Source organism: Triturus cristatus, chromosome 5_1 (assembly GCF_964204655.1).
Source record: "Triturus cristatus chromosome 5_1, aTriCri1.1, whole genome shotgun sequence".
Taxonomy (NCBI): Eukaryota; Metazoa; Chordata; class Amphibia; order Caudata; family Salamandridae; genus Triturus; species Triturus cristatus.
Genome location: NC_140587.1, coordinates 446536318 through 446551612, shown reverse-complemented (window position 1 = coordinate 446551612; position 15295 = coordinate 446536318).

Genomic DNA, 15295 nt, shown 5'->3' with positions numbered 1-15295 from the left:
GGCCATGTAGCGCGCGAGCTCCGTAGCCCAACTCAGCCCCTAACTATCCTGATTGCATATCCGAAACACCTGGAAACTATCCCGTGTGTCGGATCGCTGGCGGAGCCTCCCTGCTGTGACCCGGTGTGTGGAGGAGTGACGGCGAGGCGGTGGAGGCTTCCTCGAGACCGCGGCCTGCTCGTGCCCTGGAAGCCGGGTCCTGTGGTTGCGGCTGCGGCCGCTGCGGGGACCCGTACTGGCCCTGACGCTGGAGCCCGCTGCCTGTGCGGAGACGCGGGGGCTCTCTCCCCTCTCCCTCCTCCCCCCAACGACTACGGACGGTGCCACTGAGTCCTGAGTCGACCCGGAGGGACTGTGGTGCCCCCGATCCTGCAGGGAGCCTGGGAGATCTGGGAACACTCCCCAACACAAACACTGCGGAGAGCGCCGGCCGCGGGGCCCAAAATGGCAGCGGCGCGGCGCTGTGACTGAGGGACCCGCTTGGTGCCGCCACAGTAGTGGAATACAGCTCCGCTGCACAGCCCACCTGTATGAGGGAGAGCTGAAGTGCCTTGGCCTGCGGGACGGCTGGAGCGGTCACGATCCTGCCTGGGGAGTGGCCGGGAGATACTGAGTATAAGGAGCAGCCTGGCCCTGTGCTGGCATAGCAAGTGCGGTCTCAGGACAGGGCCCGGCCCGATTGCAGCAATCTGTGAGGTGACTTACCCTTGACACTGGCATCCTGCAGTGGGGATTCTCTCGCTCCAGTCGCGCAGTGTGCCGTGGTGACGCCCGAACTTCGGAGGCGCGCTGTGTCAGACGAAGGGTGGATGACGACAGGTGCCCTGGGCTGCCACGGTGGACTGTGGCCGGACACGACTGCACTGTGGGCCCTGGCGTGACATCGCTGGTGCCTGCCCACCCAGAGTGGACGGTGATCTTGTTGAATAGCCCTTTGGAGTGCGGAACCAGGCCTCGACGTGAATCGCTGTCTGACGCCTAGCGGGCGGCGCCTTGGCAGTGTGGGCCGTGGGTGTGGCGGAGCCCGGACGAAGTCCCGGCGCCCTGACCGGAGAGAGGTGGACGCCGCTTGGTCCGATCGCCCTCTTTCCCCCCCCCCCTCTGTTGCCTGCCTGGAGCTGGTTGACAGCTGACGCCATGGTGGACCGCGCCAGGGGATCCGGCGCCAAGACAGCGAAAACGGTCCAAGCGAATACGCTCGACAGATACGCGGTCTCTCGGGACCCGCAGCGAGGACACCAGCAGGAGGACGGCGAGCGGGATGGACCTGGACCGGAGGAACAGGAACTCTCTCTTAAAGACGCCATGGAGGCAATAACGGGGGTTAAGACCTCTTTGGACTCGGTGGCTGTTGACGTCAACCTTATCAGGGCCGACCTGGGTAAACTTAATGAGAAGGTGAAGCAGGTAGAGGTCACGACCGCGGGCCTGGTGAGCGACGTAGCTCAACTGCAGAGGGAAGTTCGAGACCTGCAAGATTCCCGGAATGTCGCAGACCTTAAACTGGAAGATTACGAGGGCCATCTTCGTCGCAACAACCTCCGCATCATAGGTGTCCCGGAGAAGGCGAAGGGACAGGCCCCTGACCTATTTATCGAGGACCTCATCCTCAAGCACCTGCGACCCAAGGGACTCAGTAAATTCTTTGTGATTGAGCGGGCCCACAGGATCCCGGGCGGCCGACCCAAGCCGGGCACTCCCCCGCGGCCCATGTTGGCCCGCGTCCTCAACTATCGAGACCGCGATGTGATTCTCCAAAACTCCAGGGCCGGCGCCCCCCTCCGTTATGAAAACGCGGAAATTTCTTTCTTCCTGGACTTCACGCAAAGAGTACAGAAACAGCGAAGACTTTTCATCTCTATCAAGCCAGTCCTCAGAGAGAAAGGCCTAAAGTACTCGATGCTGTTCCCGGCGAGCTTGGTTTTTTGATCGACCGGAGGACGTGGCTGACTGGATCGAGCATCGGGACTCCAAGAACTCTGGAACGGGGAGAGCTGGTGGCCCTGATGACAACGTGTCGACCTGAGGGAGTGCTTCGATGAGGACAGGTTACTTTGCGGCTTGGGGGGGGGGGGGGGTCGGGGGACGGTGGGTGGGATCCATGGTTTCCAACCTAAAACGGGACTATTGACATAATGTTGGACATACGTTAAAGTAACACTTATGGTGTGATATAGATGTAGAATAAGGGCGTGGGCACGGAGCTCCCTGCTTTTCCCCCCGGATTGTTTTTTCCTTCTTTCTTTGAACTTTCTAGGGCGACGGGCACTCTGCAAGTTGTTAATGGGCAGTTTTGAACCGAAGGGCAGGGAAGAAGGGCGGGGGGTTGTTGGGCAGGGTTTTTTTTGTTTGGTTTCTGTTTGTTGAATTTGTTGCAATGACGAAGGTACAGTTCCTTTTCCTAATGGGTCTCAATCCTACTCTCCGCAAAAGCATAGATGGGGATACGGCGTAACAAGGAAGTCAAAATCCTAAGCTGGAATGTGAATGGGTTGGGGGACAAAATTAAACGCAGTATAGTATTGCAACAGATACGGAGGTTGTCGCCGGATATTGTTCTACTCCAGGAAACCCACCTCATCGGTCACACGTGTAAAGCCATGCACAGATGGGGATATTCCATGCATACCCATTCGGGGTTTGCGTCTGATTCTAGAGGGGTGGGCATCATGCAAAATAAATCATTCCCCTTTTTGCCTGCTTCCACTCATATTGACGACCGAGGTAGATATGTGGGTTTCACGGGCACATGGGAGGGAACAACCATCACCTTCATGTCGGTCTATGCCCCCCCGGGACTGCAGGCCACCACATTCTCCGACCTCAGCGCTGTGCTCTTGACGTTGCCAGAGGGACATCTAGTGATCGGGGGAGACTTCAACTCAGTGATATCAGGTACACTGGACAGACACCCCCCACGTACGTTGCCACCCACCGCTCACTCTTTCTCTAGTTTTCTGGAGGCGATGGGACTTGAGGACTGCTGGAGGGCTTACCACCCTGACAAGATCCAACACACCTTCCACTCAGGTGCCCATAACAGCCTTTCGCGGCTAGACTATATCATTGTCCCCGCCCCGCAGGTGACGAACATACATGAGATACGGCACTTGGCCAGAGGCATATCTGACCATTCTCCTCTTTGGACCCACATTGTCCTTGACGACGCCCCGGTGGGGCGTATCGCCCCAATCAATCCCTGGCACCTTAAGTGCCCTAAAATACGGACCGGTCTTATTAAATCCATTGATAACTATTTCCTGGACAATGAGCATTCGGTTGACTCCCCGCAGACATTATGGGAAGCCTTCAATGTAGTGGTACGGGGCGAAGCCCTCTCCTTAATAGCAGGGTCCAAAAAAGACAGGCTAGCGGCGGTCTCCGATATAGAACAAGACATTTATCGCCTGGAAAATGATCTTGGCCCCGACCCATCGCCGGAGGCCGTCCACGCTCTGCAACTCCGGCAGGAGGAATACCGAGCCCTGGTCACCGACCACGCTAAGATCTTAGGACAGTGCAAACTGGGACGGGTGTATGACTGGGGTGACAAAGCCGGGAAATTAATTGCCTGGCTAGACAAAAAGGAGCAAGCTAGCCGACTGGTCCCTGAGCTGGGGAATCCCGGAGGGTCCGCCATAGTGGATCCCTAAGAAATAGTTGACCGCTTCGCGGCCCACTACCGTGCAGTCTACCGCAGAAGCGAATTTCCCTGAACTACGAGACATCTCTTTACCGGTACTGTCTGACAGTGACCGTGCATTCATGGACAGCGCCCTTATAGCGGACGAGATTGCAACCGCAATCAGAACACTCCGCCCGGGCAAGGCTCTTGGCCCCAATGGCATCTCGATCGAACTCTACAAACTCCGCCCGGACAGACTTGCCCCACATCTGAAAGCAATGTTTGAAACCAGTCTCGAGCAGGGATTGCTTCCCCTATCGTCGCGATCCATAAAGTAGGGAAACCCAAAACTGATTGTGCCTCTTATAGACCTATTTCACTGTTGAAGGCCGAGCCCAAAATATTGGCTAAGGTGCTCGCCAATAGACTGATCAAAGTAATAGGGGGCCTGGTGCACCCTGACCAATCGGGGTTTATGCCGCGACGAAATACTGCCCTTAACCTTCGCAGACTGCATGGGGTCTTGGGCAGGGCGTCAACTTTGCGCGAGGATGCCATTGTGGTCTCCTCAGACGCCACGATGGCCTTTGACACGCTTGAATGGCCCTATCTCTTCGCATTGCTCACGAAATTAGGATTTGGACCGGGCTTTAGTCAATGGGTACGATTGCTATACAGCGCCCCAATAGCTCAGGTAGTTGTAAACAATAGGAAATCCGACCCCTTTCTACTCAGCCGAGGGACCCGCCAGGCCTGGATCCGCAGGGATGTAATGATTCGTGGGTTGCAGTGGTCGACCGATTGGGAAGACCGAATATCTCTGTACGCAGACGATATTCTGTTATACCTCACATCCCCTAAAATATCTCTTATTGCGTTATTTGACATCCTTTCCGTTTTTGGTAGATATTCCGGATTTGGCATAAATTGGCAGAAATCTCTCCTTTACGTCTTAGCGGGAAGGCCCCCCCCCCCAATACCCCTAAATTGTCCCATACCAATAGTCTCAGACGGTTTCAAATATCTGGGCATTTTTATTTCACTAGACAAATCCCTCCGTTTCGCCCGAAATCTGGCTCCCCCGATACAACGCCTAAAGCAGGACATCGCTAACTGGAAATCGCTTCCCCTTTCCTTACTAGGCAAAGCGGCCCTCTTTAAAATGATGTCCCTACCCCGCTTCCTCTATGTCCTACAAAATTCAGCAGACCCAGTACCAAATTCTTACTTCCAACAAATAGAGGGCCTTCAACGAGACCTCCTTTGGAATGGGAAACCCCGTATCGCTCTAAAAAAACTCACCCTCAGCTGGTTCGATGGGGGGATTGGACTACCCGACATAAAGAAATATTATTGGGCCTCACACCTAACGGCAATAAACCACGGCACGTATGGGAGGCCTGACGATCCTGGGTTTGGTATGGACAAACTGCTCCTTCCCAACGGTTCCTTTGCCAGGGCCCTTTACTCTAAGCCAAATAGATACCGCCTCACTGGCCCCACCAAGCACTCCGTCCATATTTGGCACACGGCGACTGCCTCACTGGGTTGGACCAACATATTGACCCTGTCCGCGTGCCCCTGTGGGACTCCCAGAGACTCGGAGACTTGGGCGATTCACGGGGTTTTGACAAGTGGGACCTAATTGGTATCTCACACATTAGAGATTTATGGGACAAAAATGGTATCAAGTCTTTTGACTCTCTCCAACTTCAATATTCCATGGCGGAATCAGAGCGTTTTCGCTACTTGTAAATCCGCCATGCATTGCAGGCAGGACTACCTCGTGACACCTCCCCACCTAACTACTCACCACTGGAGGACAGACTGCTTGACGGGTATCTGCCCGAGAGAGCCATCTCCCTAACATATAGGAAACTCATCAATAATATGGATGACCCACTGGCGCTTCTGCGAGAGAATTGGGTGAGGGACGGTATTGAACTGGACGACGAAAATTGGCAGACTGCAGTCTCCTCCCCCCAAAAATGTCGCCATCCCGGCGCGCCTCCGACTCGTGCAACTAAAAATATTACACAGAATCTACATCACGGGGCCCCCAATTGATACACATGGGTGGCTCAACGGATGGGTACTGTAGAAGGGGGTGCATCCAGATGGGTACGTTTATCCACATAATATGGCACTGCGACCCAATACAGGCTTACTGGCAAGACATCCATAACATTATGAGCCAGGCACTGGAGCTCACTATAAGGCCTGAAGCTCCCAGATGCCGCCTTAATATCTGGGAACCCACTGACCTGAACACACACGCCATACAATGGGTTACACTGGGCTGCATGATTGCCAAAAGGAACATCGCTCAACACTGGGGGGCAAAGCAGCCCCCGAGGGTCGTGGATTGGGAGACGGACCGCGACTGGTGCATGCTGAGGGAGAAGACAGTTTATGCAGCTAGGGGCTGTCCCCGAAAGTGGTCCAAGATCTGGTCTCCTTGGAATGCATATCGCGGCCACATATGTACCCCAGCAGGTGACCCCGAATGTGACAGTCCCCCCTCACCATAACATTTATCATCCTCCCAAGTCTATGTACCTTGATATCGCTGTGTTCCCTGTCATTGATCCGCTGGAACTGTACCTATGTTGAATAAGCTGTACATGTTTAATAAAAAGAATTCATTAAAAAAAATACTGTTCGCAGGCTAGTGTTACATTGAGTCGTAGAGTCTTCATTTATTGGGTTGTTTTCCTTAGGTGCCATTAACCCAGGCTTTCTAATGGGTGGTGATTATCTACTGAGACAACATCACAGCCCAGTATTGATGTCAGAAAACAGGGAGGCAGCCACTACCTGCAGCTCTTTTGGCCTACAGGTTCTCTGTGTGATGGGGAGTTCAGATATGGTAGGTTCCTGCGAGGATAGTCATGTCAGACTGGTCAGCCGAAGCAGGTGCCTTCACCAAATATCTCAGGAGTGGTGACGTCCTCGACCCCATACACGAGGTTGTTCATCTCCATAGACACCTTTGCAACTCATGTGAATAGAAAGTGTGATCATTTCACTTCTTGGATAGACATGACTGTTGGATCCTTGACTGGATAGGAGTATTCCTGTATGTTGTTCCCTCAACTCCTCTTATCCTGAGGGCCCTCTAGAAGATCAGGGACAGTCAAGGGTGTTTAGTTATCTGTGTTATCCCGGCATGATTTTTCCAAAGTCTACTTCTTAGCTATGCTCCAGCTACTTTCGAATGACCAACTCAGCCTCCTCTAGTGGAAGTAGGTTTGTCCCCTGGGAGGCAGACCTACCATCCATTGGGGGAGAGCAAGTCCTGCTCCTCCTCCCTTTCATTGCTTAATTTTATTGCATGTGTCCTGAGGCGTTAGTATTGCAACATCTGGGCATCTCTGAGAAATAGGTGACTCTCTATTACTGAGCACTAGTGAAGAAAACCTAGCTGAAAATGGAGAGCAGGTAGGCACATGCACCGCTAATGTTGCAGCAGTTTAAACTCACGGGAACAGGCCTGCCAAGACATCCACGGTCATCAAGGCTGTAGTGAGACATCTGAAGGGAACTTGTTCTCTGTGGTTAAGTGCACTGCTGTCCCAGACCTCTTGTGAGTCTTAAGCTTCTTTTTTGTGGAAGACAGCTTTTTTTGATTGGCTATAACCTCAGACAATCACCTGAGTGAACTACAGGCCTTTATGACTCAGCCTTTCATAGTGTTCCATCAGGAAAAGGTGGCTCTCCCCAAACGTCATGTTGAAATGTTATCTATAACAGGAGATTGTTCTTCCACCAACTCCACCAACCCCATGCCTCATCAAATCAAAGGAGGAAACTTTATACAAGCTTGGCGTCAAGCAAGTCTTGTGCTTCTACCTGGACCGAACGAGATCTGTGCAAACAGCTTTTGGTGATCTTTGATGGCAATTATGCCAGCCATCATTGCCAGATGGATAATGTCATGCCTCACCCAGTAGTGCATTCTGTATTGAGATCGAGCCACACCTCCATCCTCTTTTACAAGCACACACTAGAGCTAAACCAACAAAGGCAGCATTGTTCAAGCATATGCCCATAAGAAACAAACACCGGGCAGCTGCGTAGCCTACACCAAAAGCATTCAGTGGTCACTGGATTCAGGAAGTGTTCTTGAAGCCATGAGTAAGACCTACGACTTCGGTCTCAGGTTCAGTCTGTTCCCAATAGCTCCGGTCTTCCGGCTCCGCCATTGAGCCTCCAGCCCCTCCTGTGAGATGTTCGAGGCCGCTGCCTGCTGGTTCCTCCGTGTGTGCCCCTTCCTGCCTGACTGCTCGCCTCGAGTCAGCTGTTCCCAAATTCAGGGTACTGTTACTGTATTGTTTGTATTGTCACTGTCTGGTTCTTGGTTGACTTGTATCGAGTTGAATTGTATTATACTGCTTGACTGTTCTTCCTTTTTTGCTCTGTTATTTTCTGTTTATTTCGGTTTACTTCTAGTTCCCTGACCCCTTCCCCGCTCGGCTTTTCCCCTCCTTCCTGCCCCTGCGGCCCCTGTCCACGCCTGTGTTCTCGCCTCCCAGCTGCTCGTGCCTACCCTACCTTACTAAATGGCGGCTGCTGCGGGGGAGCGCGAGTAAGACCTACGACATCCTCGGTCTCAGGTTTACTCTGTCCCCAGCAGCTCTGCTCTTCCGGCTCCGCCGTTGAGCCTCCAGCCCCTCCTGTGAGGTATTCTATGCCACTACCTGCTGGTTCCTCCGTGCATGCCCCTTCCTGCCGGACTGCTTGCCTCGAGTCGACTGTTACCAAATTCACGGTGCTGTTACTGTATTGTTTGTATTGTCACTGTATGGTACTTGGTTGAATTGTATTGTACTGCTTGACTGTTCTTATTTTTTTTGCTATGTTATTTTCTGTTTATTCCTGTTTACTTCAGTTTCCCTGACCGCTTGCCCGCTCCGCTTTTCCTCTCCTTCCCGCCGCTGCTGCCCCTGCGCCCCCCCCCCCCTGTCCACACCCGTTTTACCGCCTCCCAGCTCCTCGTCCCTACCCTACTAAATGGCAGCCGCTAAGAGGCAGCGCAATTAAGACCTATGACCTCGGTCTCAGGTTTACTCTGTCCCCAGCAGCTTCGGTCTTCCGGCTCCGCCATTGAGCCTCCAGCCCCTCCTGTGAGGTGCTCGAGGCCGCTGCCTGCTGGTTCCTCCGTGCGTGCCGCTTCATGCCGGACTGCTTGCCTCGAGCCAGCTGTTCCCAAATTCACTGTACTGTTACTGTATTGTTTGTATTGTCACTGTATGGTTCTTCGTTGAATTGTATTGAACTGTTTGACGGTTCTTTTTTGCTCTGTTTATTCCTGTTTACTTCTTTTTCCCTGACCCATTGCCCGCTCCACTTTTCCCCTCCTTTCCGCCGCTGTTGCCCCTGCTTGCCCTCCCCCCTGTCCACACCTGTTTTCCCGCCTCCCAGCTGCTCATCCCTTCCCTACCCTTCTAAATGGTGGCCGTCCGCAATCCGACCAGCGCCAGGGACCCTGCATCTCGTCCCACCCACCGATACAACACAGCCGCCCTGCACGCTCTCAACCCCAGAAGACTCAGCGACTGCCAACAGGTCACGCCTAACACGACCCACGTACAGACAGTTCTCCTGCCTCCACTGCCACCAGACCTTCACCACCACTCCGACCTCCAACACCGCAGAAACCAACACCGGCGACATCCTAAGATACATACTCCTAAACGTGCGCTCCGTACATAAACACGCAGTGAAAATCTGGAATCTGCTCGACTCCCTCTCTCCCAACATCGCCTTCTTCACGGAGACCTGGACCAACACTAAATCAGCCCTCGACATCAACATTGCAATCCCGGATGGATACAAGATCCAGAGGAAGGACTTCCCCAACCGGCAGGGAGGAGGCCTCACCATCGCCCACAAGAACACCCTCCGGCTCACCACCTCCAGTGAAACCTTCCCCTCCCCCGAACACCTGCATTTACAGAACCAGACCAGCCACAACTCCACGCTCCGGGGAACCCTCGTCTACAGAGCCCCCAGGCTCCCTTTTCCTCCACCATCACTGACCTCATCGCACCCCACGCCATCGCCACAATGAACTACATACTCATCAGAGACCTGAACTTCCACCTCGACAATGCCATCGACCCCAACTCCACCACCCTTTGCGACACCCTTGCCAAAATGGGACTCAAACAACTCATCTCCACACCGACCCACAGGGCAGGACACACCCTCAACCCCAATTTCGCAGCAAGCAACAGCGTTCGTTTCAGCCACACAACACAACCCCCATGGACCGACCACTACTGCGTACATTTCACCGTCGACAAACCCAGGGCACCCAAACCTGCCCCACACCCCCCACGAAGAAACTGGAGCAAAGTCACCGACGACCAACTCAACTCCGACCTCACCCGAAACAACCACACTTCGGCATCCAACGCCAACATCGCAGCCAGAGAACTCCACACCTGGATCTCCAAATGCGCAGACGAGCTTGCACGCTACGCAACCCCGACAAACAGCACCCCAGGAAAGCTGCCTGGTTCACCACCGACCTCCAAGAAGCCAGACGCACACCCACAGATGCCTAGAAAATAACTTGAGAAACACCAAGATAGCTGAAAACCGCACCACCTACAAGGAGGCCATGACGGACTGCCACAACCAAATCAGAACCACCAAGAGGACCTTCGTCCACACCAAAATCCTTGCAAACTCCACCAACTCCAAGGAACTCTTCACTGTCATCCATGAATTCACCAACCCTTGCAGCGAATCCATAGACATCACCCTGTCCCAAGTCCTCTGCGACAAGCTGGGGACATAATTCCACCTCAAGATCAAAAATCTCTACGGCAACTTCATCGATCTTCCACCTGGCACCACAGCCAGCCTGCCCCCCCCCCGACGCACCGACCAGCCCACCATCTCCACCTGGACGCCAATCACAGTTGAAGACACCACCTCAACCATGAAAGGCATCCTCTCAGGGGCCCCCACTGACCCCTAACCCCCACACATCTACCACAGACCCGCCATCGCACTACAACGCACCATCAACACCACCCTCGAAACAGGCACCTTACCAGACGACTTGAAACGCGCAGAAGTCAGGCCCCTGCTCAAGAAGCCGATAGCTGACCCCCAACGACCTCAAGAACTACTGGCCCATCTCGCTCCTCCCCTTCGCAGCCAAAGTTGCAGTGAAAACAGTCAACCAGGACCTGACACGTTTCATCGAAGACAATGCCATCCTCGACCCGTCCCAATCAGTACTTAATTTGTAAAATATTAAGTGCCAGGGCTCTGACCAGGAGGCCACTGCAGCTTGCACCACGCATCGCCCTTGTCATTGCTTCTAAAACAGCTACTAACCATCTCTCTCACATGTAAAAGCGACAGTTCAGATGATTCCAGGTCCCCAAAGCTAAAGGAATGGCTGGGGAGGCAGTTATTAGCAATTTTAATGTATATTGTATTTCTAAACTACCTTTGTTCTGCTCACCTCTAAATTAGATGAGCAGCACCGCCATGTGGTGAACTGTTCTAAGTATGGTGTTGACAATTAGGTGCCGAGCAATGGAAACAAATTAAGTGACGGTGCTTAGCACCGGAAAGCTCCACCTCAAATTAAGCACTTGTCTCAATCCAGATTTTGAAGCAACCACAGCACCGAGACCGCCCTACTCACCGCCACAGATGACATCCGCACCCTCCTGGACCAAGGCCACTCCGCAGCCCTCACCCTACTCGACTTATCAGCAGCCTTCGACACCGTCTCCCACCGCACACTCGTCGCCAGACTACATGACGCTGGCATACAAGGTACAGCCCTGGAAAGGATACGATCATTCCTCACCGGAAGAAGCCGAAAAATTAGACTGCCCCCCTTCCTCTTACGAAAACCACCTGCGGAGTCCCACAGGAATCATTGCTGAGCCCGACCCTCTTCAACTTCTACATGGCCCCCCTCGCCGCCATCGTCTGACAACACAGCCTCAAAATCATCTTGTACGCCGACACCCAGCTCATCCTCGCCCTCACCAAAGACCCCGCCACCGCCAGACTCAACTTCCAGACAGGAATGCAGGAGGTCGACCAACAGCTGACTCAAGCTCAACTCCAAGAAGACACAAGTCCTCATGCTCTGAACCACCCCCGCAGCATGGGACAACACCTGCTGGCCGACAGCCCTCGGAAGACCACTGACCCCCTCAGACCATCCCAAAAACCTCAGCATCATACTTGACTCATCCCTCATCATGCACCAACAGATCAACGCCGTCACTTCCAGCTGCTTCAACACCTTCCGCATCCTCCGCAAGACCTGCAAATGGATCCCCCCCCCCGGAGTCAAGGAAGAAAGTCACCCACGCACTCCTCACCAGCAGACTGGACTATGGAAACGCACTATACGCCGGCATAAACAAGTCCCTACTCGTGCTCGGTATCCCCCGGAACACAGCCAACACCTTCGAACGCTCTACTGGCTCCCCGTGGAGAAAAGAGTCACCTTCAAGATCCTCACCCATACCTACAAATGCCTGCACAACACCAGACCCAAATACCTCAACAACAGAATCAACTTCCACGTACCCAAAAGGAACTTCAGATCTTCCAACCTCTCATTGACCGCAACCCCACGCATCCGCAGAGCCAGAGCAGGTGGAAGATCCTTCTCTCACATCACTGCCAAAACCTAGAACGAGCTCCTGGCAGACATCAGACTCGCCCCTTCCCTGAACTCCTTCAAGAAGACCCTCAAGACCTGGCTCTTTGACTAATGGAGCTGCCAACTCCCCACACACCCCCCTCAGCGCCTTGAGACCCTCACGGGTGAGTAGCCCGCTTAACAAACCCCTGATTGATTGATGCCAGGTTACACACCTGTTTGCCTAGGTCTAGGCTGCACAGTACTGCCTATCTCCTCCTTCCTTATTTGGTCTCAGCTGCTGGAAATACTCACACGGTGATCTGAGTTAAGTCAAGACTTAAGAGTAGGCTAAAGCTACATTTATGGTACGTATGCTACTGCCAGTTCCTAGCCTCTCTCCCATTATAAATGCTCTTCTACCGACTCCTCAACCTTTTGTCAGACACCTTTAATGAAGAAAAACCAGCAAGGGAACACATGCACTTGGGGATGGAGGTGTGCTGTGAATGACACATGCATGTTGCATGGATGCTCGCTACAGGCATGCAAAGCTCTATATTAACTCCTATCCAAGCAGCTTTTGGTCTCACCACTAAATCATAGGGATTCCAGCAAGTAACTAATGGAAGTAGCCTCTGGAGTAAGGGAAAAAGTTATTAAAAAGTTCACTTTGTCCTTTTTGCATGCCAAAGCTTTATTTAGGTGTGGCAAAAAATCTTTTGCAAGGGAAATTTCCCACACCTGATTTGCTGAACTGGTATTGACATTTTTTTTAACTTTTGCCAAGTACATTTGTAAATGTGAGAATTCTGCTTTAGTAATGGAATTTCGGCAGTCAGTCATTTAGAATTAAGAGTTTGTATGTTCCTCTGGTAAAGTCTACTTACTAAGTCGGTGAAAATTCTTACTCATACTTTTCTGAATATTCACTTACCCATTTGCAGGTAGTTTACTACCCGAGTAACGCTTGCACTATGTATTGTGACGCAGTAACTGTGTTTCCATAGTGGGAATGGGAGGGAACACCCCTAGGTTTAATGGAGATGTTTGTACACAGGTGTCCTATAACGGGAAAAACATTTTGGCTGTTTGGGGGGGGGAAAAATCTAAATGTACAATCGAACATTTGCATAAAAAGTACGCATATAGAACTTCCACCCATTTACTACTGCATGTATACATTTTATATTGTGGATTCTGTGAAAGTCAGATTTTTTATAATTGTGAGTTTTTAATGGGTTGTGAAAATTATTCTCCAGTCCAGGGTGGCATTAAGATCCCGCTCTGTTGTTTGCAGACTACACCCTGGTGTTGAAAACTCCTAAGGGTTTGGGAATTCTGCTCGATAGACTCATTCTTTTCTGCAATAATAATGGTTTAGCTATAAACACGGACAGACAAAATTTATGGCAATACATCCCCATTGAAAGTTTTGGGAGACAGTGAGCTTGGGGGGGAGGGGATGGGGGGACGGTGGGGGGAGTAAAAATGGAAAGGGTAGCGAATTTTGACTATTTGGGCATTCGACTATCTGGTTCCAGCTTGTGGAACTGCCAGATAACCAAGTGTGTGTTTCTTTTCAAATCAGAGTGGCCGCCACGTTGGCTTTGCAAAAATCACTTGGTTCCATCAAATGTCTCCCCTACTGGAAATTTGAAGGGCCAAAGCCATGGCAACCGCCACCTATGGCTCAGAACTTTGGGGTTATAGCAACGCTGAGGCTCTGGGGGTGGCTGAATACAAGTTTTTGAAGCCTGCACTGAAACTCCCCCAAAGTACGTCCCTGGTCTTCTTCAAAGTGGACTTCGATATCCAACCTATTACTGCCAAAGTCCTACTGAAATTCATCCTGTATTGGTTAAAATTATGGCTGACTGCTAAGCTTGAACCCTTTAGGATTGGGTTGAAGAAAAGTCTTGGTTTGCCTAGGAGTATTGTTGTATTACCATGGTTGAAGTACGTTAAAGAGACCATCTATTCATTGGTATTGCCTGATTCTGGCAACACCCAGAGTCCATTACTTTTTCCATCAAAAGGTCAAACTTGTCTTCTGCGATAGTGAATGGTCGGAATTACTCCATTCCACAACCAATGGCAGAGCAGCCGAGGACCTCCTAAACCATAAGTGTGAACCTAAATTTGAAACATTGCTTGATACCACCACCCCCCCACCCCCCCCTGTTTACTAGATCACTATATATAAGATTTAGGCTGGGCACACTACCGCAAGATTCTTTTACTAGTTAAATGGAGGTGTCGACCAGAGGGCAGTGCACTCTGCCCAGCTTGCAGAGAAGCAGACGAGATGTACAACCATTTTCTCTTTTTCTGCTCTATATTAGGGGTGGGCAGAGTTGGTGTAGCGCCACTACGCAGAGTTCCACAGAGTTATGGAAAAAATGTGTGGAACAGGAGCCCATGCCCTGCGGCAAACTGAGGGTCCGTGTGCCCGGGACGGCGGTCCCTGGTGCCCGGGCAGGCTCCCAGATCTCCACGGCCTGGCTGGGTTGAGAAGCAGAGACCGGGCCCAGGGCCTGGGTTTCGGGCAGGGCCTGGGGTGTGGGAGCTCCCGTCCTGCGGCCTGCCAAGGGTCCGTCTGCTGGGGACAACGGTACCTTGTGCAGAGCCCCCGAGCCCTCCAAAGGGCAAGCGGGACCCCTACTGCGAAGGCTCGTGCAGGCAGATGGGCATCCTTCAGTCCTGGCCATCTGATCGCGCCTTTTCCCCTCGGCTATCTGGTCACGCGCAATGCTTTCCAATGGGGCGACCAGATGGCCGGGCTGGAAGTCCCGATGAGGGCTCGTCCGCCTCCCCGATCCCAGCCAGGGCTCCAGGAGGTCGGTCGCCTCCGCGCCCTGGGTCCCCTCTGCCACTCGGTGCGCACGGGTTACCAGGAAGAGGGGTAGCTTTCCTCCTGATTACTAGGGGCAGGGTATGCCGCAACACCCCTCTCGGGCTGGCGGTTCTCAGCTGGGGACCAGATGGGCTAGGCCCGGACAACACCTCCCCACCGTCCGGGGATCCCTCCTCCGGCC